Raw genomic sequence first — 22,765 nt, 5'->3', positions numbered from 1 at the left:
TTGAAATGTCGACTAGGTAGAAGTCAAAGAGAACAGGCGCTAGTGGGGAGTCCCGGGAACTGATAACTTTTGTGCTAGAGACGGATTATACCACCCTTACTTGGAAGGATTTTTCCGACACCAAAAGACCTCAGGAATATTATCAGGTCCATGGGTGGGCCTACTTTTATGGTTTTATATATTAAACCTTGTCGCCAAACTTTGTTGAAGTATAGTGCTCTTTGATGTGAGCGGCCCAGGGAGTGGTCTGATGAGCGCACAAGGCTCTGAACTCATATTGGACGTGCGGTTTAGTGCGAATAGGATGGCTCGTTCTGTAATCTTGGAGATTGAACTGGGCAGGCTGATGGGTCTGTAGTCTGAAGGGGAATTATTTGCATCTTTTTTCGGAATTACGGCAATGTACGAGTGGTTTGCACGGTTTCGGCATCTGAAATCACGATTTATCCCGCGTACACTCGCCGTGATCCTCACTGCATCATCTCACCAAACTGCGTTCCATTTTGGCCTGGTCTTATAGACGAATGTTATTGTAATTACCGTTACAATACCTTGCATATTATCGAGATTGACCATTATATTGTTTTGTTGAGCATTTGTATTTTATTTAACAGGAAATACAAGTATTTCTTTTCTTTCCTGGTAAATCTCTCTTCCTAAACCATCTTTTCATAAGAATGTTTTGAGCCAAAATGTTTATATTCGTCGCAATAGTACGTACACAAAACGAGGCTTGCGATGAATAATCGATAATGCATCCGGTAATTCCTTTTATACGGCCTAATAGTCGGATGAGCACGGTTCGAGCAACTCGACGGTCCAACGTCCGAAAAATTCCCTCCGCGCGGCTTCCATCCACTTCGCCGCTCCGGTCTGCATTCTTCGGTCTCTTCGGTCGAGCAGGTCCACGACCTGCACGAAAAAAACCATCCGGCCAAGGCACCGCCACCGTCGTCGGTCGAAAGGCAACGCCGCATAAGCATAGACGAATGTCGAAAGTAATTACTATTCGAAATTAGGTTCTATGAGCGGCCAGTCATGGGCGGGGTAGGACGGAGGACTGAACGTTCGGTGTGAGAAAAGGTGGCTATGGTCCCGGTCGGCCGCGATCAGGTCGTATACCTGTACGTCACCTGGGTCGCATCGTCTGTTTTTCAGTTGGGTGTTGTTGAACGCGATGGTTCGTTGACGATCAGACCGAGGGGTGGGAAATCGTCGGAAGAATGGAAACGGTCGTATCTAGTCTCGATCGCTCCGTTCGAAAAGTATCAAGACACGTATTAAATAATTTAGTATAAAGTTGGCCAGCGCTATTAGGACTAAACATAATTATCTGTCTCCGATTTGTTTATATAGTCTATGCAAAGTAGCAGTAAACTTACGTCATCTCGATATATCAGGTTAAAACGGTGCAATGTTGCCACATATATTGATATATAAGAAGATTCTTGTATAAATAAAATAATGAAGCAATGTTGTTATAAAATATATTTATTATATTTCAGTAGTACTTCATACTTGGTTAGATATTGCTTGACTAGCAAATAATAAAATAACAGATACTGTTTAGAAAATAGCACCATATTTTCATGTAAAGATAATTATTAATATTATTGGTTGAAAGCTTTGATATTTTGAAACTAGTACTCATTTGTTATGAACAAAAAATCATAAACATCAGGAGAATAGTATTATCTATCCACTATCAAGACAAATTTTAAATGAATAAAGGAATATTTTCAAAACTATACTAGTGAATGAGAAAAAAATTAATGACGAACAGATATTTTTTGTAAATTATAGATTAAAATATGTATATAATCTCTTACATAAAAAGAAAAATGAAATTTTAATTAAAAAAGTAATACTCAGTCATTACTAATGATATTTTAATACCGTGATTATAGGCCTAGAGTCATTTATTTGAGAAAAAATAGACGCTTAGACTAGGATACCCAACGTGGTTTCGTTCAACGTTCATACTGGACAATAATTATAATATGTAAGTTTTGTGGGAATATAATGTACTAGTTTAGTAAGACTTATTAAGCACAAAACTCTGTATAATACAAGAAGAACCGCTTTCTTCGCAAAGTCGCAAACCGTAAGGCATTTACATTTAAGAATTAAATTACTGAAATTTTGGATATACTAATGAACATCATCCTTGTTCAAGAAGTTGTGTGAGAGTCACACAATCATCAAAAAGTTCACAAAAGGAAGCTTTGGAATCCTTTAATTTATTCTTATAATATGATGCCTTACAAGTTGTAGAAGGTATGTAGATTGATAATTGGATTTTTTCCAAGGAACTCAAATTTATTTCCTCGTAACATCTTCAATCCAATCAGTGTAAAATTGAATAATAAAACTATTAAAAATAATTATTTTTGACATTATATAGTACTTATTTTATTTTTTTTGTATCTTTTTTGTTCATTTTTAATAATAACTAATCTAGAGTAAGATTAACGAGCAATATTTTTCGATAAAAATTTTAAAATAGTGTTTTACCCAATTTGACCTACTGGCGTTTCCGCAGTTTTGTTCACTTTTGGTTACGCCACACAACACGCACTGTGCTCTGCTTTCAATCCAATGTACAACACTAGCTCAAACGGTTTGGTCATTTCGAGTCTTTTCACTATTCCACTTTTGTTTACCAGCTGGATTGCTTCGACGTTCTCGTGGTTAATAAGCCGTTTTTCATGCTTCTTTGCAACATATCTTATCTCTTTCTTGACAATAGCCCTTGGTATTTTGTTCTATAATTTTTGTTTGACTTCTATATTGCTTGCAAAGGGCATACCCCCAAAGCTGTATTCCGTATGTTCAGATAGGTTTTAGTACCTGTTTGTATATCACTTATTTTGAATTGATAGCTCAGAGTGTCTACCTAATAGCCAATATAATTTTCTATATTTGAGATTCAACTCTTCTCTTTTCTGTAATCTTAATGTCTCTTAATGTACTCTTTCCATCGCAACTTCGCCTCTATGTTCATGTCTAGGTACTTAGCATATGCAATAATTCGATTGTTAATAATTATTGGCATTTTAACAGTGTGTTTATTGGTAAAATTTACATGTACTGATTTACATTCATTAAGTCTATTGCGCCAGCTTTTCGTCCCTGTATTGACATGACTTATCACCTCTTGGAGTTTTTTATTAGCTCCTTGTTTCGTTTTGCCAACTGTCAGTACACATGTATCATCCGCAAACGTATCTACTTTAGTTTGTTTTGTTACTGATATATCATAGATGTATAGAAGGTACAGTCCTGTGGTACACCAGCCTTTATTGATCTTAATTCTGAATATTGATCTTCGCATCTAATGCAAAAAATTCTTTCATTAATATAAGATTTTAACAGAAAGTTGTCTTGCTCGGGTAGAAGTTGTTTAAGCTTATGTTCAAGCCCCCTTATCGAAGGTCTGAGCTACATACAGGAATGCTGCTGAACGCATATTCTTTTGTTCTAGTGCTTTCTTCCAATTGATCAGCTTATGCACCTAGCCCACTGTTGCGTGTTTTTCTTTGAAACCAAACTGATGCTGGGGAATTATGCATTTTTCTTCAATAATAGGTTTAAGTCCTTTCAGAAGTATATTTGCAAAATTGGTCTAACAGGCTAATTGAAAAATTCCCCGCCTACCATAGTAAAACACATTTTTTTGGCAAAATTAGTTTTTTTTATTCAACATAATTCCCTTCAAAGGTAATACACTTATTATAGCGATCCTCCAACTTTTCGATACCATTTTTGTAGTACGATTTGTCCTTTGATTCAAACTAGGCCTCAGATTCGCCGGTCACCTCTTCATTCAACGAACATTTCTTGCCAGCGAGCATTCTTTTGAGATCTGAGAACAAGAAATAGTCGCTGGGGGCCAGATATGTGAGTAAATGAAGAAGCAATTAGAAGCCCAATTCATAGATTTTTGCAATCGTTTTCACTAACTTGTGACACGGTGCGTTGTCTCGGTGAAGCAGCACTTTCTTTTTCTTCAAATGCGGCCATTTATCGACTATTTCGTCCTTTAGACGGTCGAATAACGCTATGTAATAGTCGCTGTTGAGGGTCCTTCCATTTTCAAGGTCACCAATGAAAATTATTATATGCGCGTCCCAAAATACAGACGCCATAACCTTGCCAGCCGACTGTTGCGTTTTCCAAGGCATTGGAGCGGGTTCATCGTGTGCAGTCCACTTGGATGACTATCGATTGGACTTCGGATTGAAATGATGGAGCCATGTTTCATCCATTGTCACATATCGACGCAAAAACTCGGTCTTCAAACACTGCTCGGGATCATCAGCTCGTCGTTGTTTTTGGTCAAATGTGAGCTCGCGCGGTACCCACTTTGCACAGAGCTTTCTCATGCCCAAATATTCGCGAATGATATGATGTACACGTTCAGTTGATATCTTTAGAGTGTCTGCTATTTCATTCAATTTCAATTTATGGTCATTCAAAATCATTTTGTGGATTTTTTTAATGTTTTCATGGATAACAAACTTTTTTGGGCGTCCACTGCGTTCACAGTATTCGGTGCTCATTTCACCACGTCTAAACTTAGCATACCAATCCTTGATGGTTGATTTTCCTGGGGCAGTGTTCAGAAACTCGGCATCAAGCCAAGTTTTTGCGTCAGCTGTATTTTTTCACAATAACAAAAGTTGCTTCACTCAAAATTCTATAATTCTCAAACTAATGATCCGATAGCTGACAAATTTATACACGCATATTTTGAGGGTTAGTGCTAACTAAAAAACATATGGATCTGATTCTAGTAGCGCCATCTATGTGTCAGAGGACATTTAAATTGACCTGTTATATGATGAGATCTCATTTACAGGTTTTCCGGGTTTAGGAATTATGATGACCATCGCCACTTTCCAGCAGGTAGGCACATAATTTAATATAAAGGTTGCATTAAATATGTAAACCAATTTTACCTTTCTTGGCAAGTTTTTAAGAATTTCTCCCGTAATCAGATCATATCCAGGTGCTTTTTTCGGGTTAATATTTAACTTTGTTTCTCCTGTTAGTTTTTTTGACGTTACTGGTTCTATCTCCTTGGTGGTTACTTCCTTTATCTGGGGTAGGATTTCAGTTACGTCTGTTATATACAATACTGTACTTGTTTTATGAATGAATGAAAAGTCCCAATTTTACATTTTACATATAATTTATATTTAAAACAAACAATTAAAGCATGAACGAATAATTTCTTTAAATTAATGTTAAAACTTCGAATGCTGTAAGTGCGTTCTTTAATTTTCGGAGATTACAGAAAGACCATAACAGCTGCCTCTAACAGTTGCTTTAAAAAAAACAATCTATTTCACTCACTTGCATTTCTATGTTTTATATTAATAATAGATGCAAACATTTAAATATTTAAGAACTGCTGTTATTTTTGTTGAAACATTTTCTAAATTTTATAGAATCAATTGACAATAGACAATATAAAAACATTTTTAAATTAACTTTTTAAATAGTTAAAGTTAAGTTTAAAATTTTATCAAAATATGTCAATTTTTCACTAACTGTTACAATTTCAAATCATGCAGTATTATATATCTATAATTCGGATAATCTTAGATATTTAGTTTTTAAACCTTGTTATTCTGCTTGTTTTCTATATTTTACAAGTCCATAGTTTTTGAATATATTCACGGAAGTACATAAGTAGTTCCAGTTTTTATGATTTTGGTCTGAGAATTATGGTGTTGCCACGTTTACTGACACTCATGATAATATACAAATGGAAGTGAATATGAAGTTATGTGGAAAACATTTGCATCACAGTTAGAAACAAGCATCGAAACTGTTAGCTTCGAAACTGAAAGAAAATAATCTATTTACACCAAATTTGACAATAAAAGTATATAGAGCTTGAAAAAATTAAATATTACCATTATTTAGTGAAAATGAAGAACTCTATCGTAATAATATCGTAATAAATTACTTCGAGATAAGGGTTTAAATTAAAATCTACAGTTCTACTAGTAGCAGTTCTCTGTTAATATCTACAAAAATAGTTAAAAATATAATGATAATCAATTTGTATTAATACCAATTCACCATTCAATAATACTTGAGCATAGGTGATAGGTTCGTGTTGATTTATAACTGGTTATTTTTCAAATGGCCAGAAAAGTGAATGGTTTATTTGTCAGTGGGATGGAAGAGTGAATAAGGTCCACTGGGAACAATATATGTGCTCCTTGAGATAATCATTAATGGTTGAGAAAGTTATTGTAATTTTTTGTTATTAATCTTTCCTCAAATATCAACAATCTCTCCCTGGCCAATAAGTATTATTTAATGATTTGCGTTATACAATATAGCTATACTGACATATAGAGCTCATTCAGTATTATACGTAGTATTATACTTATAATCTAAATTTTATTCTAGATACTATTCTAACTTGTTCTAGAGATTATTATATCTCACTCTATGTGTCTATTAATGAGTTGGTATGGTAGTTTGCATATGAGCCTATGCACTTCACTGTCATCGCGCACATTTAACTGTTTGGCGAGTGCATTGGGACACAGTAACAGTCTTTCAGTACTTTGAATTAACACTTTGAACCACATTCGTTATGGGTTCTAAGGGGATACCGCGCCGATTTAGTTTGTTAAAGACGTAATATGGGGCATCGACAATGAGTCGCAATACTTTATTCTGGAACCTCTGAAGGGTAGCTATGTTAGATTTACTAGTAGTATAAACTTTTGCTTTGTTTTTTTCTTTTGCTTTTATAAAAGTATAATAAACAACTCTTAAATTAAGCACAACAAAACGACAGTTGACCGGTTTTTCTCTATCGATGATATCTCATTTATTATTAAATATCACCCTGATTGTACTCGTGATAAAAATTGAAGCGCAACTGTTTTGTATTTCCGTTAATTATGTGTGTATGACGATAATTTTGTTGTTATATATTGCTTATTAATACCAAACGGTATTCTAAAACTATGGAAGGTTCGGAACAAACCAACGGCTATCCAATAAGGTCTACCTTAATGAGAATTCACGGCCCAGCTACCGTACATTTATACATACATACGTATAAAATGCATTAGAGACCAATTAAAGATCCAACCCAAGTTTGATGCTAATAACCTTGCAAGTCGAGCCAAATTTAGATCTAAAAATGATATAGTTTTTGTAGTTGTTTTACGCTATGAAATCACAATGGGTTAAAAGCGATGTCTAATTTTATTATTCCTGTATTCATGAAGAATTTTATTGTTCTTCTTTCGATTAATAGTTAATTAGGGATGTAATTAGTGGATGTGAAGTGGTGAAAATTGTAATTTTTTGGTATGTGATTACATTTTTAAATCACTGATAAAGCCAATTTTAGTTATTAATTTTTATTTGATTTGCTTGTTACTAAAATCGAAAAATAGTAAGACCTTTGAGATACAACGGAAACGAGTTATTTCAAATATCAACTGCCTGTTCAACTGTCAACTGCTTGTTCTTTTCTGTTAGCTACAGCAGATTTATGTTTCTTCTGGCTACGAAATAGTTATCGGACTCGATATGTGGAATAATCTTTGCTGAAAATCTTCTTTGACTAGGCTTTTTAAGTTAATTACATCATACATTATATATGCTAAGTACAATCTTAATTTACAAATTAATTTATTACTATTATTCTGTGCTATTATACATTTGATTTCGAGTCGGTCGTGCAGCTCTTCGTTGGTTACGTAGCGCTAAGCATTGGTAATTAATCGTAGAACATTGTTTTGAGTGAGCTGGATTACTAGTTGATTTGATATTTTAGTAACAGGTCAATTGAAAAGTCCCCGGCCTACCATAATAAAACACATTTTTTGGCAAAATTAGTTTTTCTATTCAAGATAACTCTCTTTGTAGTACGATTTGTCCATTGCTTCAAAATAGGTCTCAGTTTCGGAGATTAATTCTTCATTCGACGAAAATTCCTTCCCAGGGAGCTTTCTTTTGTAATCTGAGAACAGGAAATAGTCGCTGGGGGCCAGATTTGGAGAATACAGTGATGAGGAAGCAATTCAAAGCCCAATTCATGGATTTTTGCCATCGTTTTCACTGATTTGTGACACGGTGCATTGTCTTGGTGAAGCAGCACTTTCTTTTTCTTCAAATGGGACAAAGTTATGTAATAATGGCTCTTATTTTACAACGCTTTGGAGCTGGTTCATCGTGTGCAGTCCACTCGGATGTCTGTCGGTTAGACTTCGGAGTGAAATGATGGAGCCATGTTTCATCCATTGTCACATATCGATGCAAAAACTCGGGTTTATTACATTTGATCATCTTCAAACACTGCTCCATATCATCAACTCGTCGTTGTTTTTGGTCAAAGTGAGGTCGCGCGGCACCCCCTTTGCATAGAGCTTTCTTATACCCAAATATTCGTGAATGATATGAGTTACACCTTCAGTTGGTATCTTTAGAGTGTTTGCTATTTCATTCAATTTCAATTTATGGTCATTTAAAATCATTTTTTTTTCAATGTTTTCGTCGGCACAAACCACGTCGGTCGGTCGGTAGCATACCAATCCTTGATGGTTGATTCTCATGGAGTAATGTCTGGAAACGTGGCATCAACCTAGGTTTTTGCTTCAATTGTATTTTTTATCCATTGTTTCACAATAACAAAAGTTGCTTCACTCAAAATGCTATATTACACAAAGTATTTATCCGATAGTTGTCCTGATATAACCCTATATTTTCACCCCATAGGTCCATATTGGCTTTATGATTGCCTGATAAATCTTTTTAATTTTAGTTGAGAGTTTATTCTGAGTAATAAGTATAGTTGCTTGACTTTGAGTCTAATCTGCTCTGCTTTTTGTCTAACATAATGTATCCAATCTAACCTACCATCGAGATGTACTCCAAGGGATTTAGCTGATTGTGATTGTCGAATCGGGCATCCGTCATGTGACATAATTAGGTTTTTACCATTTCGACGCAACGCAGAATTAACTTTAACAGATTAGGAGCTATTAAACAGTTCCTAGTCCATTTGTAGGTCTTGTTGACCACTACTTGTCGTTTTTCTACAGCCTTGGATCCCTATCTACAGCCTTAGACAAAGATACATCTTATGACTAGGTTTTAACCGATTGCAGACTATATTTTCAAATAGGGTTACTAAGTTAGGGGATAGGCAAAAGTCTGACAGAGTTAAATCATGTGCACAAGAGGGCTTGAAATAATATGAGTTTAATTTTGGATGAAATGGTCGAAAAGAAACATTGGTATTTTTGGGCGAAGCAAAATTCGGGAATCCAAGTCCTAGGCCTTTTGAAAAAATATTGATTTATCTATAAAATCGATAAAAATATATCTATTTTTCTTTGGAATATAAGAAATGTATCAAAAAAGATATGTTTGCTTCAAAGCGATGTATTTTCTACCCCAAAATGGTTTTCTTCAGTCGTTAAGGTGATAAACTTATAGCTTGTAAACAATATATTTCAAAAATAGGATATATGGATAAATCTATATATTTTGCAACACCTCTATAACATCTGTCAATGAACATTGCCTGAACATGACGTAATTAGCTCTGATTGGTGTTCAACTTAGTCATGGATTGTTGTATTTTCTAATTATATTTTATCAGATAAATTGCCAATCACGATCTAAATACGAAAATACTAAATACAATTTTATAAAACCAGTAATCTCGTTATTACTGTCGTCATACAAATTAAATTTCTACAAATAACTGATGTAACGATTTAAAACAATTTTTAATATATACTTTATTATACACTTCTGTATTTCCGTTTTCTTCTGTATTTCTCTTTTTTGGTATTTTTGAAAACAAAACGTTAAATTTGATTTGACATAATGTTTGAAAAAAGTTGAGCAGATAAGGTTCAATATTAAGCAACTATATACAAAAATGCTGTTATATATCACCAGCTCAGAAAACATACAATTACTGAATAATACTCAGGAAATAAGAAGAGCATTAAAGTGAACCAAACCATACGAACTTACATAAAACATAGACGTGCTTAAAATTTTTGTTTAAGGGGGTAACTAGTCTAAAAATTTGAATAGGCTTTTTTTCGTATTTTTAAAGCGCCACGCTTTAAGAATATGCCCTTAAGAAGATTTTTTTTGAAATTTAAATTATTTTTGGAGATATAGAGCAGTTTTAATAATGCTAAACCTCGACAACTACAAAAAAAGTTTAAACGCGTTTTTCTGGAAACTGCATTTTTCAAACGGTTAACATGAAGTCCTACTGAATCCATTTACTTTAGATTTGGTGAGAACCTTCTTTATACATTCTAATTTAGTTGTGCCAAATGTACTTAATATTATTATAGTAAAAAAATAAAATAAAAATCTTTTTGAGCCATTATTTATAGTCTTTAACTTCCTCTTATATTATAACGAAAGAACACGAGCAAATGTTTTCTATGATACTAAGAATATCGTTATGGTAATATTGGCGTTAATTTTTTTCTCAGTTCAGTGGTAAATAATACTTAACAATTCGAAGAAACATATTTTTTGATCTTCTACCGTCATACCGATAACTCTCGAAGATTATAAGATATCTCAGACATTTCTCTCGAATTAGTAATTCAATACTTTAAAAGTATCATCTTAAAAGAACATTATGTCGTCTTAAAGTATATGTAAAGGGAAAAACATTGCTGTTAAATGTTTTTATCAAGTTGACAAAATATTTATTTGTACTATACCATTAAAATTGAATTTTAATTTACCTATATTCTCCAAAAATCAAAAAACAATATTCGGCGTTTGAATTGTAATTTAGAATACTAAAAGTTTTACAGAGGTTGTTATCACAGTATTATATTATTTCCCCAACAATTTATTTCTTGTAAAATAGCTGTTCACCCATTTCATTAGTTAGTAATAATAATTTATACATATGTTATACGAGGGTCACTATTTATATTGGCTGGAAAACACTGTTTTCATGTGACTCTATCTGACGGTTCCATCGTAAAGTTTGACATTTTGACGATACACCTACTCAGAACATTTTGTCGAACGGACGCTATTTGTTTATTTTATATTTAGTTGAAAGTTTCGTCTCGACAAAAAATGGAATTGAATCGTGAACATTCTCGTGCGATGACTTTTTACGATTTTCGATGTGGATTATCACAACAAAAGTATATCAATCAACTTAATTTGACTTTTGGCGATGAAGCTCCATCAAAAACCACCGTGTATCGCTGGTTTAGTGAAGGTTGTCCAAAATCGGTTGTATCTGCCAGAAAACATCGATGATGTGTGCGAAATGATTAAGCAAGATCGTCATGTCACCTATTGTGACATCCCTAAGCATTGGTTCTGAACATTGGATTGAACACTTAGCTTTGTGAAAGTTATGTGTTCGTGTTGGATTCCACACAATTTGACAATCGCTCAAAAAAAAGGCTCGTGTCGATTGGTGCAAAGAAATGCTTTAGAAATTCAATCGCTGTGCTTCGAAAGACGTTCGAAAATCGTGACAGGTAACAAATCATGAATATATTCGTATGAAGCCGAAAGTAAGTAGCAGTCTACTGCATGGGTGTTCCAAGATGAACCAAAACCGACAAAAGTTGTTCGCGCACGAAGCACTTCAAAGAAAATGGTGGCCTGTTTCTGCGGGAAAACTGGTCATATTGGAACAGTGTCTCTAGAGGATCGTAGAACAGTAAATTCTGATTGGTACACAATCATTTGTTTGCCAGAAGTCTTCGGTGAAATAAGGAAAACAAATAAGAGACGCCGGATTATTCTTCATCATGACAATACGGGCTCCAACACATCGGCTCAAACAAGAGACTATTTGAGCACTCAAAACATTGAATTGAAGGCTTATCCGCCATACAGCCCTGATTTGGCACTCAGTGACTTCCTTTTGTTTCCATCCGTGAAGAATAAACTGCCTGGTCAATGATTTTCGTCGCCCGAAGAAGCTATTGAAGCGTTCAAAAATAATGTTTTGAACATACCTCATTCGGAATGGAAAAATTGGTTTGAGCGTATGCAAAAGTGTATCGATCATCGTGGCTAGTACTTTGAAAAACAATAAAAATATATTCGCAGCTTAAATATTTGTTTCTTTTCCTATTCCCGAAATATAAATAGGGACCCTCGTATATATTTGGCCTATAAATTAGGGATTTTTTTATTTGAAGCATTATTGTGAAAAATCGATACAATATATTTGTATCTATTGAATGTATTATCGATCGATAGCCGCTACTTCTTCTCATAGACATTTTACGGACCTATCTGGAAAGAACGAAGCATCTTTTGAGGCTATCCACAAATTGATCCATGGTGTCCTTATAAAAACTGAAGCGTGAATTAGACATGTCACAACTTATATATTGGAACAAGTAATAATCATCATGTAGTAATCATCGTGTCTGCAGTAACAATTTTATTCGGTTTCAGTAGCTCTTAATACATTGTACAACCCATGACGTTTTGCGCATGGAACTAACGTAATAGCTTCATCGTTAGTCAAAATATGCCATAGAAAAAATCTTCTTTACCTGGCAAGCAATGAAACCGTGATGTTGAAGTGGAAATGACATGTTCGATTAAATCATGTGATAGACATTTTCCCATTTTTTGAATATTCCCTTTCGCATCGCGCGCTTCATGATTAGCGTGTATCTGTATTGAATTAATAATAATAATAATAGTAATTAATAGTTAATATTTATATTATATTGCTTAACAATTGTTTGCATGAACACTTCTCATGTTGAGCAATAGATATCGATCAAAATACAGGCCAGCACCTTTTAAAAGTTACTATCATGATTTTTAAAATATTTTGGTAGCACTATATTGAATTAACATGGAAAATTATCACGTGGTGTTTTGACATCTGCATGTTTTTGTCTTTAAGTTCTAATCGTGTGCATGTTTTACATCAGAAAAATTGTTGAATAAAGAGTTTTTTTGCTGTTTATGTTTAAATTTAACTCTAATTTTTTTGAATATGTATACCAACAAGAAAACATTGGTATAAGCTCAGGAGAGAATTTAGCCTTTATCTTTAAACCTGATTTAATTTATTCTGGTAGGAAATATTTACAAGTATCTTAGGAAGTAAACTCTAGAATTGGACAAATTTTTAAAGACTGTCCATAATACTTCCATAATACTGAATTGAGAAAGTAATTTTCGATTATATTTTAATGGTCGATATTTAGTTTCTTAGCAATGTTGGGAGATCAAATATGTCTTTGTGTATCAATTATAATCTTTAACAACCAAATATCCAGAACAAAAACAAGTAAGTTAATTCTGAAGTGGCATTTTAAAGCAATTATCATTTAAAATAAAAAAGAAAATGGATAACTAACTAACTAAATCCATTTTTACCAAAACTTGTAAGGCAATTAAAGAAAACCAAACGAATTGACGAAAATTACAGTAACTAAAAGCTCTAGTATTTAAGTTAAATTGATTTTAATTTAGTTATATTAATTATTTTGATTTTACCGCGAACCAAAAGCATCAATTGTTTTAAGTTTATCAACAATCAAATCTATAGATCTAATAAGTAAATAACAACTAATAATAAGCGTTGACGTAAACGGTAATCACAACTAATAGTTCATGCAATTAAATAAAAAAAAATTCGGGACCAATAAATATAAAAAATAGTCTGAATGCATGAGATTTAAATAATTGATTTGTATGGATTTGGTATATAAAGTTGGTTTTGGTTCTTTTCTTTTTTTATTTAAAATCTAAATTCGAACAATTTTTATCAGAATATTATACTAATTGAAGAAAAAGTGTTTTCTTTAGTTAATAACTAATTTTGGGTCAAGCAGATCCAATATGACAAAGACAAATTTTTGTTAGCTCTAGTTTTTGTGATGTAAAAAAGATGAAAGCTTCGTTCTAAATAAAATGGTAAATATTAATGTTTGTTGTAATGTCTCTTTTTAAATGATATTTACCCTTTACTTTGCCGAAAAAACCTACCAGGTACATGGATCAATAAAAGGATTAATTAAAGGTTTATGAGTGACTTCTCTGACTTCCAGGGCACCTCTTAATCTTGCAGTACTTTACCAGCATGAATTACTTCATTTCAGTGGAACTTTTCTGTGTTCATTGTTGACAATTAGGTTGAAAAGTTGATTGAAAAAATTGAGATGGCCATGAAGGATATTATGGTAATAAAAATATGCTATACAAGCGATGATGTATTTATTTTCGTCTTTGGTGGTATATTATCATCTTTGTCATCAACTCTTTTGCTCTCTAAAGTTAGTATATACCTAAACACGTATGTTAAAAACTTTCTGTTCATTATATTCCAGGCCTTTTTATTTTCTACTTCCAGAATATTACTTTCTCTACCGTTTCTTATCATAAAAGTATATTAGTCGATATGTTTCTTATTTATCAATTTCAACTTTGTTATTTGATTTTCTTTCCACAATTAGTTATATCTTGCTTATTCAGATTTCAAGGGGGTAGAGGTCCAGTTATATTTTCTTAACCTAACCTATGTTAGAGAAGTAAAACTGTAATAGAATTTTGATTGTTTTATTTAAAAAAAATTGGGAATATTAAAAATTGGTTTATTTTTCCTTTACATCCATACCATTGAAAAATGTACAGAGAAAGTTGGCACCAAAGTTCAAATAAATTGGTTGAGTAGAACTAGATATATCACGTCAACCGTCTCGAAAAGTAGTTTCTGGAAAAAACGAGTTTAGAGTTTCGTTTTTAGATGTCGCCTCACTAAAATTGCTTTATAAATAATTATTAAATTTATTTATATTTATATATTTATATTAAATAATTAAAAAAATTATTATTATTATTTTATTTAGATGAGAATCGTCATAAATATCCATGACGCATTACTAAAAAAACTTTGAATAGACTGTAGCCAGTTATCTTATAATTTTGACGTACAAAAAATGTGTACAGTCTATGAGATATTAATTGTGTTGATTTCACCATCAAACGTATATTTTTTTCGTTAAAATATCAATTGTTCTAAATCTATAGACATATCGGGTAAATAACAACCGTCTAGGGTTCACCCAAACTTCAGACGCAAATATTAGTTCATATAATAGAAAATAAAAAGCTGCTTATGTTTTTTTTTCTCGCGACGAATAAATCTCGAAAACAATCTCAACGATTGAGCATAAGAATCGGAGAAGGCGCATCCGTTGATATGGCAACCTCGGCTTTGGTTCTTCCCCTTTCTAAAAGCTTTTAAAGCAGTGACTCTCAACATTTTTTCTTTAAATCATTTCATTAGATAAATATAAGGAGCGTTTTAAAAGATATTCAGAAATAAACTGGATTTCGGACAGGATTATATTTTTATATATTTATTCCATCAAGTTATAATGTCGTTATTACAACTTTATTTTAGTTTTGGCGGACACCAGGAAGCTCTTGAAAAAAGAGATATTTAGAACTTTTTTTGTATAAGTTTTTGTAAGTAACTCAAGTTTTGGCATTGGTAGTGCTTTTTTTCAGAATATTGTCTACTTATGGATGACTACTTGATTCTTACCTTTAAGTTCACATGGTTAAACAACCTTTGTTCGTGGATATTGGCAAATATAGTGATGGCTTAGTTCAACAGTATCCATTAGAAGATCTCGTCCTGTTTGGTGTTTGATTCTGGATAGCTGAATCACTTAGATGTTGCCTTTGCTGGCACAACCCCAGGGTTGAATGCCCTAAATTCAAAGGGGGATCAATATGTGCTTACATAGGAGCAGTCTGTTATACGTACATAATCTGGAATTTCTTAAAATTAGTCGATACATTTTGTTCAATGTTAATCTTCTATCATTTCTTTTCTACATACACTTTCCAAAGAAATCTAGTTCCTATTACTTCTGTTTACTGGTAAAATTTACGTGTACGTACAGATTTATTTTTCGATAATTTTATTGGTTATGGGATATGGCTGATATACGGCAAGTAGAGTATGGGACCTAATACACTACCTTGTGGTACGCCTGCTTTGATTTCAGGATAAGCATCATCTTGAATAATTCCAAAATATCTTTCTGATAATAAGATTATTAAAGATCCAGATTGTTTTAGCCTCAGGTTCAGTTTGTAAAACAAGCTTTCGTGCAACACTTTGTCTGAAGTCAGAGCGACATCGAAAAAGATAGTGGAGCAGACTTTATTTGAGGAGTTCTTTATTTGAGTGATTTTCAACGACGTTTGTGATCTTATGGATTTGATAAATGGTCGAGTGGTGTTCTCCAAATTCAAACTGACGGAAGAGAATCAGAGAGAAAATGATGGAAGAAATTTATTTTTTCTATTATAAGATTTAATCCCTTAAGAAGTATTTTTCAAGTGACTTCATTAAAATCAGTAATACTTTTGCAATCTGAAAGATGCGTTTATAAGAACAGTAAGTATAGTTATAAATCTATTTGATTTCAAGATCTGGACACTATTATAGCCTGTGAGCAAAATAAAAAACATCTCTGAGCTAAAGATTTTCGATACAATTTTTGTAATACGATTTGTCCTTTACTTCCGAATAGACCTCAGTTTCGGCGACCACCTCTTCATTCGACGGAAATTTCTTCCCAACGAGAATTATTTTGAGATGTGAGAACAGGAAATAGTCGCTGAGGGTCAAATCTGGAGAATACTGTGGATGAGGAAACAATTCGAAACTCAATTCATGGAATTCTGCCACCCTTTTCACTGACTTGTGACACGGTGCATTGTTTTGGTGAAGCATCATTTTCTTTTTCTTCAAATGCGGCCGTTTTTTTGGCGATTTCGTCCTTCAAATGGTCCAATAACGCTATGAATAGTCACTGTTGATGGCCCTTCATATTTCAAGGTAGTCAACGAAAATTATTCCTTGCGCATCCCAAAATACAGACGCCATAATCTTGCCAGCCGACTGTTGCCATGACTGGGGCCATGTTTCATTCATTGTTATATATCGACGCAAAAAATCGGGTTTATTACGCATGATCATCTTCAAACACTGCTCCGAATCATATACACGTCGTTGATTTTGGTTAAAAGTGAGCTCGCGCGACACCCACTTTGAACAGAGCTTCCTCATACTAAAACATTCGTGAATGATATGATGTACACGTTAAGTTCATATCTTTAGAGTGTCTGCTTTTTCATTCAATTTCTTCGATTTTTTAAATGTTTTCGTCGGTAACAACTTCTTTTCCATAATCCTCGTCGGTAACGTCCACTGCGTTCACCGTCTTGGACCTCATTTCCTGCTCATTTCACCACGTCTATACTTCGCATACCATTCGTTGGTGGTTGATTTTCCTGGTGCAGTTAACGGGAAAGTTAGCCGAAACTCGGGATCAAGCCAAGTTTTTGCTTCAGCTGTATTTTTCCCTTCAAAAACAATATTTTATCAACACGCGAAATTCATTTTTAGCCATTTTTTTCTACATTAACAAAAGTTGCTTCACTTAAAATGCTATAATTCACAAACTAATGATCCGACAGCTGTCAAACTTATAAGATACGTCTTTTGAGGGTTAATGCTTACTAAAAACATATAGATTTAATTCTAATAGCGCCAGGGTTGTGTTAGACCGGGGACTTTTCAATTGATTTGTTATACTGTTGAAATCTTAAGAATCAGTTAATGCTGATTGCTACCAATAATCAATTTGAAGTGTTCATTGATCGAGAAATGTCCACAATACTATTAAAGACATGATAATAGTATTATACAACAAAATCTGTCAAAGAAGTGTTTGAATCAACTGGACGGGAAGTAGTATCCCACCCGTCGTACTTTTTTTTAGCTTTTATATTTCAATGTATTTTTGTTTTTTATGCTTGGTACTAAATATGTTAAGGCAATCAATAAAAGCTTTAATAGATGTAAATAATATTGACAATTTGGTATAAACACTTATAGTTTCAACATTAACAATGCTAAATCCAATAACCGTCTGAGCACCATGGCTGTTACTTCTTTATCAAAGTTTGGGTTGGAATATTATTTCACTGATTTTGAATCGAAATAGTATTGATTTGTCGAAGTTCATTCAGTTAGTACACGACGCTAGGTGCCGCCTTCCATTTCGGGATTTCCTGCTGTTTTTCTTCTCCAAATATCCTTAAACAAATATAGGAGTATGTCTTAATTAAATATTGTTTTTAGATATCGCTGTTATTTGGAATCCATGGGGACTCCCATGCATGATAAGCAAGTAGCAAGAAACCAACGACATGGGTGTTTTTGTTGTTTGGGTATATCCAACAAAAGCAAACAAATTATTATTTTTTATCTCGCGATAAGTAGTCTAAAAGTGTCTGTGTTATGGTATTTGTTGTCATATTTCATGTATTTTTGATGACTGAGTAAATTGGTCAAAGGATTTAGATATCTAGTGAGTATTAAACTCTTAAAGAAATTACATCATTAGTTTATCGAATTTGTTGCAAATTGAAGTTTTTAAATTTGTTAAATTTTAAAAAGAGTCACCGAAATGTAACCGAATCGATCTATAAAATTCGAGTGGTTGTAAAATGTCTGAAAAATTCTACAAAATATTACTGATAATAATTAGAGGTTATAAACCAGCACGCGTTATTTTGGGGCTTTGCTTGTTTTGACATATTTTAAATTGCTGTTTGATTTTTGTTCTTACTCTGAATTAAAATGCTTAAGTCAATAGATATCAGAATCAGAAACAGATTTAGTCTTTAAGCATTTACCTTGAACAGGAACGAGATAATAAGAGATTCATGAGATTCATCTTGCTAGTAAAATGCGTTAGAGAGGTATGTACTGGTACTATTAAATATTAACTTGCTGGGGTTTTTATTGGAAATAGTTTAGCGTATTGCAGCTGCATTGAATATTAGTGACTAAAATTTCACAAAAAGTGAAGAATAATAAAATGTTAGATTCGCCAATATCAGCTTGTAGACTATTCTGTAGAACGAATTTTACTATATGGGCGTAAATAAAAAATATAAATTATTTTAAAATAACATTTGTTTATTTTAGGTACAAAAAAATATACACAATAAAAACAAACATCATATAAAGTACTTTACAAACAACAAAAAATGGATTAAACTAAAAGTAAACAGGAAAATGCAGATTGAGGAAATAGTCGGGCGACAGTTCTGAAATAGATAAAAAAAAGTATCTGAGCAACCAATTTTCGGGAATAGGAATAAGATATAAAGAATGTTAAATCAGCCGAATAATTATTAAAAGAATTATCGGCCAGGTTGATTAATAACGGTGATGATACTGATAATTAAGGCCAATTGACTGGTAATTGAATTTATACGTCGGTCTGTTGAGTTTTCAATGCCGATAGTGATAACAATGTCTAAACGTGTCATTAGAGAATAATGATGAAAGACAATAGCGATATCTGATAGCAATGATAAACTATGTTTGCATGAAGTATGACCTATGCATACGGTACGAAGGGATATCGTGCGACATACCAGCTTATATCCTAACACTAACAATAATGACTTGCAATGAGATCAAGGGATAACGCGCGAGATCTACTTTCACTAAGGTTTGTAGGCCTCGCTAGGATTAAGCTGAATTTTTAAAATAAATAAAAAAATTAATAAATGAACAGTACTGTTATTAGTGCACTTACTTTTCCAGCTCCAGCTATGATGGACGTGCAATGCGTACAAGGGAGAAAGCTAAAAGCTACACGCTAGATACGCTGCCATCAAGAGCCAGTAGAAACCACTTTCGGTGGCGTTTATGTATGCTTCAAATTATCCAGAGATCATAACTATACATCAGAAACTTTCGCCAATATGGCATTAGCCTCTGGTTTATAAGGTAGCTACAATTTATATTTACAGTTGCAACCATAACACTATTATCTTTGATTTATAGTGATTATGAGTTATAATAATTAAATAAATAATTAGCGGAGAATGTTTGGAATAAATTGATAACCAATAAATAAGTGATAAGTAATATAGAATTGACATGGGGGTGGCAAATAATTATTATAATAGACATGGTGGTCGAGATGGATATAGAAGCAAGCATTGTTTGGACTTATGAAAAGATACATTAACTACAACAACACCTTTGGTTTGAAAAAGCCATCACACATTTGATATATCAAAAATTAACAATGAACAATGATTCTGATAGTGAAAGTGGCATTAACCGAATGAAACTATCCTGCTTATGACCCAGTGCGGATCCTAATTTAAACAGGGTCATAAGAGCAGGAACAATTAAAAATGAGTGAATTATTAACATAGAAAAATTATACAATTTAGTGGTAAAATTTGAGCATATACGAGGAGAGAATGTTAACTCATTTACAGATGAAATGGCAAGTGCATTAGGGGAGAATATGTTACTCCACAACATTTCCGGATTTGGCGCATGCGAACTTTCCTGCATATAATAAACTATAGAAAAGAATAAACTACATTGTCTTCGTTTTCTAATGGCGGTACATTCTTTTCGAGTCGATCGGTACAATCGATCATGTCAAAACAACAAAAAAATCTTGAATATTTAGATTTTGTGTTACATTAATAATTCTATAGTAATAATAATTAAATTATTGTGTTACTCTTCGTGGTTTAACATACATTGGTTTTAAAATATAGAACGAGGGTAAGGGCTTAAGGGTAATTTGGTGTAGGGTAATTTAAGGTTAAGTTCTTCAATGTTATATAATACAAAGAGCATCTACTTTATTTATAGTGGGAATGTTAGCTGCCCAATTTAGAACACCACATCATTTTCAATAACATCGAATACGTATCAACATATGCCAAAATTTAATGATAACTCATTAATTAATTAATTCATTAATGAGGTTTTCCATCAAGAATAGTAGCAAAAATTGTAGTAACTGGTAATATTTTTTTAAACATAATATATTTTAGTAATGATCTAAATTTTATCAACAACACCCTAATGATCTAATGACAAGGAAAATAAAATGCATTATTATATAAAAGTATGAGTAAATTAATTATTGGTTTGTAAAAATAATGATGTATTGACTGAGATTTTTTTGAGCTTTCTTTCATTTTAGGCTAGTAAATATACAATATGTTAATCGAAAGCTCGAGGTAGTCAATTCCTTTATGGGGTTTGTGGATCAAGAAATGTAGCAATCATATTTGGAGATTTTTAAGAGAATTTCACTGCTTTCATATATAGTAGTCGCTTTTTCATTTGGTTTTAAAAATATTGGCTGGGTTTGATCTAAATGGTTTTGGTCTTTTTTATGATAATGTTTATTATAAAGTTCTTATCGTGTAATTGTAATTGCCCGTGATTTTAAAATGATTTCCCCATCCGCTTGTTTTCGATGGTAAATAATAACTAAATGTCAATAGGACCAACATAAAGTATATCACATAACAATGAAAATCTTTGGCCTAGCTTTCTCTTCAAGAGCGAAAAGTTGAACACGTAATACAGTATAGTTTTCACTTTCTTGAACATCACGCAATTACAGCATCTCTATGTCTAAGTATACAGCTGGGATAAATCGTTATTTTGTTTTAAAAATTAGGATGAATTATGTTAAGGGTTTATTAATACGTTTATATATCAAAATTTTTAATTATGAGTGATATTGTAGCCATAAGTTTTATCTTATTGATGTAATAAAAGCAATATAACGTTATTTGAAACATAGGATACATTTTACAAATCATGTGAATTATTTTAATGATGTGCCTACGTTTCGTACAATAACTATATCCCTTAAAACATTTCTAATTTAAAGGAACTTTGAAGCTTCTGTTTTAAAATATGATTTCCTAACTTTATCTTTATAACCTTTTCCATTAACTGGTTCATATTATTAGCTTAAAATTTAAAAAAGTTTAGAAGAAGAAAGAAACATTTTGAACTTTTCAAGGGTTAACGGTAGAATTATTTACATTCAGTGTTATTATCAACCAAAATATTTTATATAATCTGATAATTTAAAAAAAAAATTACCTATTACCAGTTTATTCACTGCTCGCTCATCCCCTAGTTTTGCAAAATATGTGATCTTTTGACATTAAAGCAGAACACCTTAATGTACTTCTAGAGATTTATTGCTTACTGGTAACACAACAACATAATTGCTTTAACTGAAGCTAAACCTTCGGAGGTTCCTTTTCAGTTTTGAGTTAATATCTTTGATTGAGACTATATTTCATTTAAATTCATTTAACTTTGACTGGAGTCTGATAATGATTAAGAATCTGATGAATAACTCACTAATATTAAAAGTGTAACTGTTATTTTATACCGAGAAACGTCAAAACCATAGAATTTAACAGTGACCGTTAATATTTCACATTTTTACCAATACATTTTAGTGTTCAAAATAAATCAATTCCAGTTATGATGTAATCTATTTTTAGTTGATTATTGTTCAGTTGAGAGCACTGTATCAATGAGCTTGTTTTAACTATTTAACAAGAGCAGATAAAATAAACGTCATTATTATCATGTTTGTTGAGCTTCACTGCATACGTACCATATACCTGTTATTTGAATGATGAAAAGCACCATCGAAAATAATGAGGATTATATACAAGATGATGAAATGGGTTTTTATCTGTTCGGTTTCAGTGAAAAATTTCAGCGGACTAATCCGTATAGCCAGGGGTTCGCAGAAGCAGTCAGGTAGATCGCAAAATAGTCTATATACACGCTAACGCTGGGGAATTTATTGTAAAGAAAGACGATCGAGTCCAACAT

General features: G+C 32.6%; 1 protein-coding gene across 1 annotated transcript in view; it reads left to right on the top strand.

Moving 5' to 3' along the window:
• The window catches only part of LOC143204061 (uncharacterized), an 88,495-nt gene extending 84,547 nt beyond the window's left edge, over positions 1-3,948 (top strand). Inside the window, exon 2 of the mRNA XM_076416502.1 lies at positions 3,883-3,948. The gene's annotated coding sequence lies outside the window, so the exon portion shown is untranslated. The remainder of the gene's footprint in view (positions 1-3,882) is intronic.
• Positions 3,949-22,765: the final 18,817 nt, after the last annotated feature.

Source organism: Rhynchophorus ferrugineus, unplaced genomic scaffold, assembly GCF_030347505.1.
Source record: "Rhynchophorus ferrugineus isolate W39M unplaced genomic scaffold, kcgeb_rfMv2 rfM1, whole genome shotgun sequence".
NCBI classification, from domain to species: domain Eukaryota; kingdom Metazoa; phylum Arthropoda; class Insecta; order Coleoptera; family Curculionidae; genus Rhynchophorus; species Rhynchophorus ferrugineus.
Note: the sequence above shows the minus strand (reverse complement) of the source record. Positions and strands in the feature narration are given on the sequence as shown.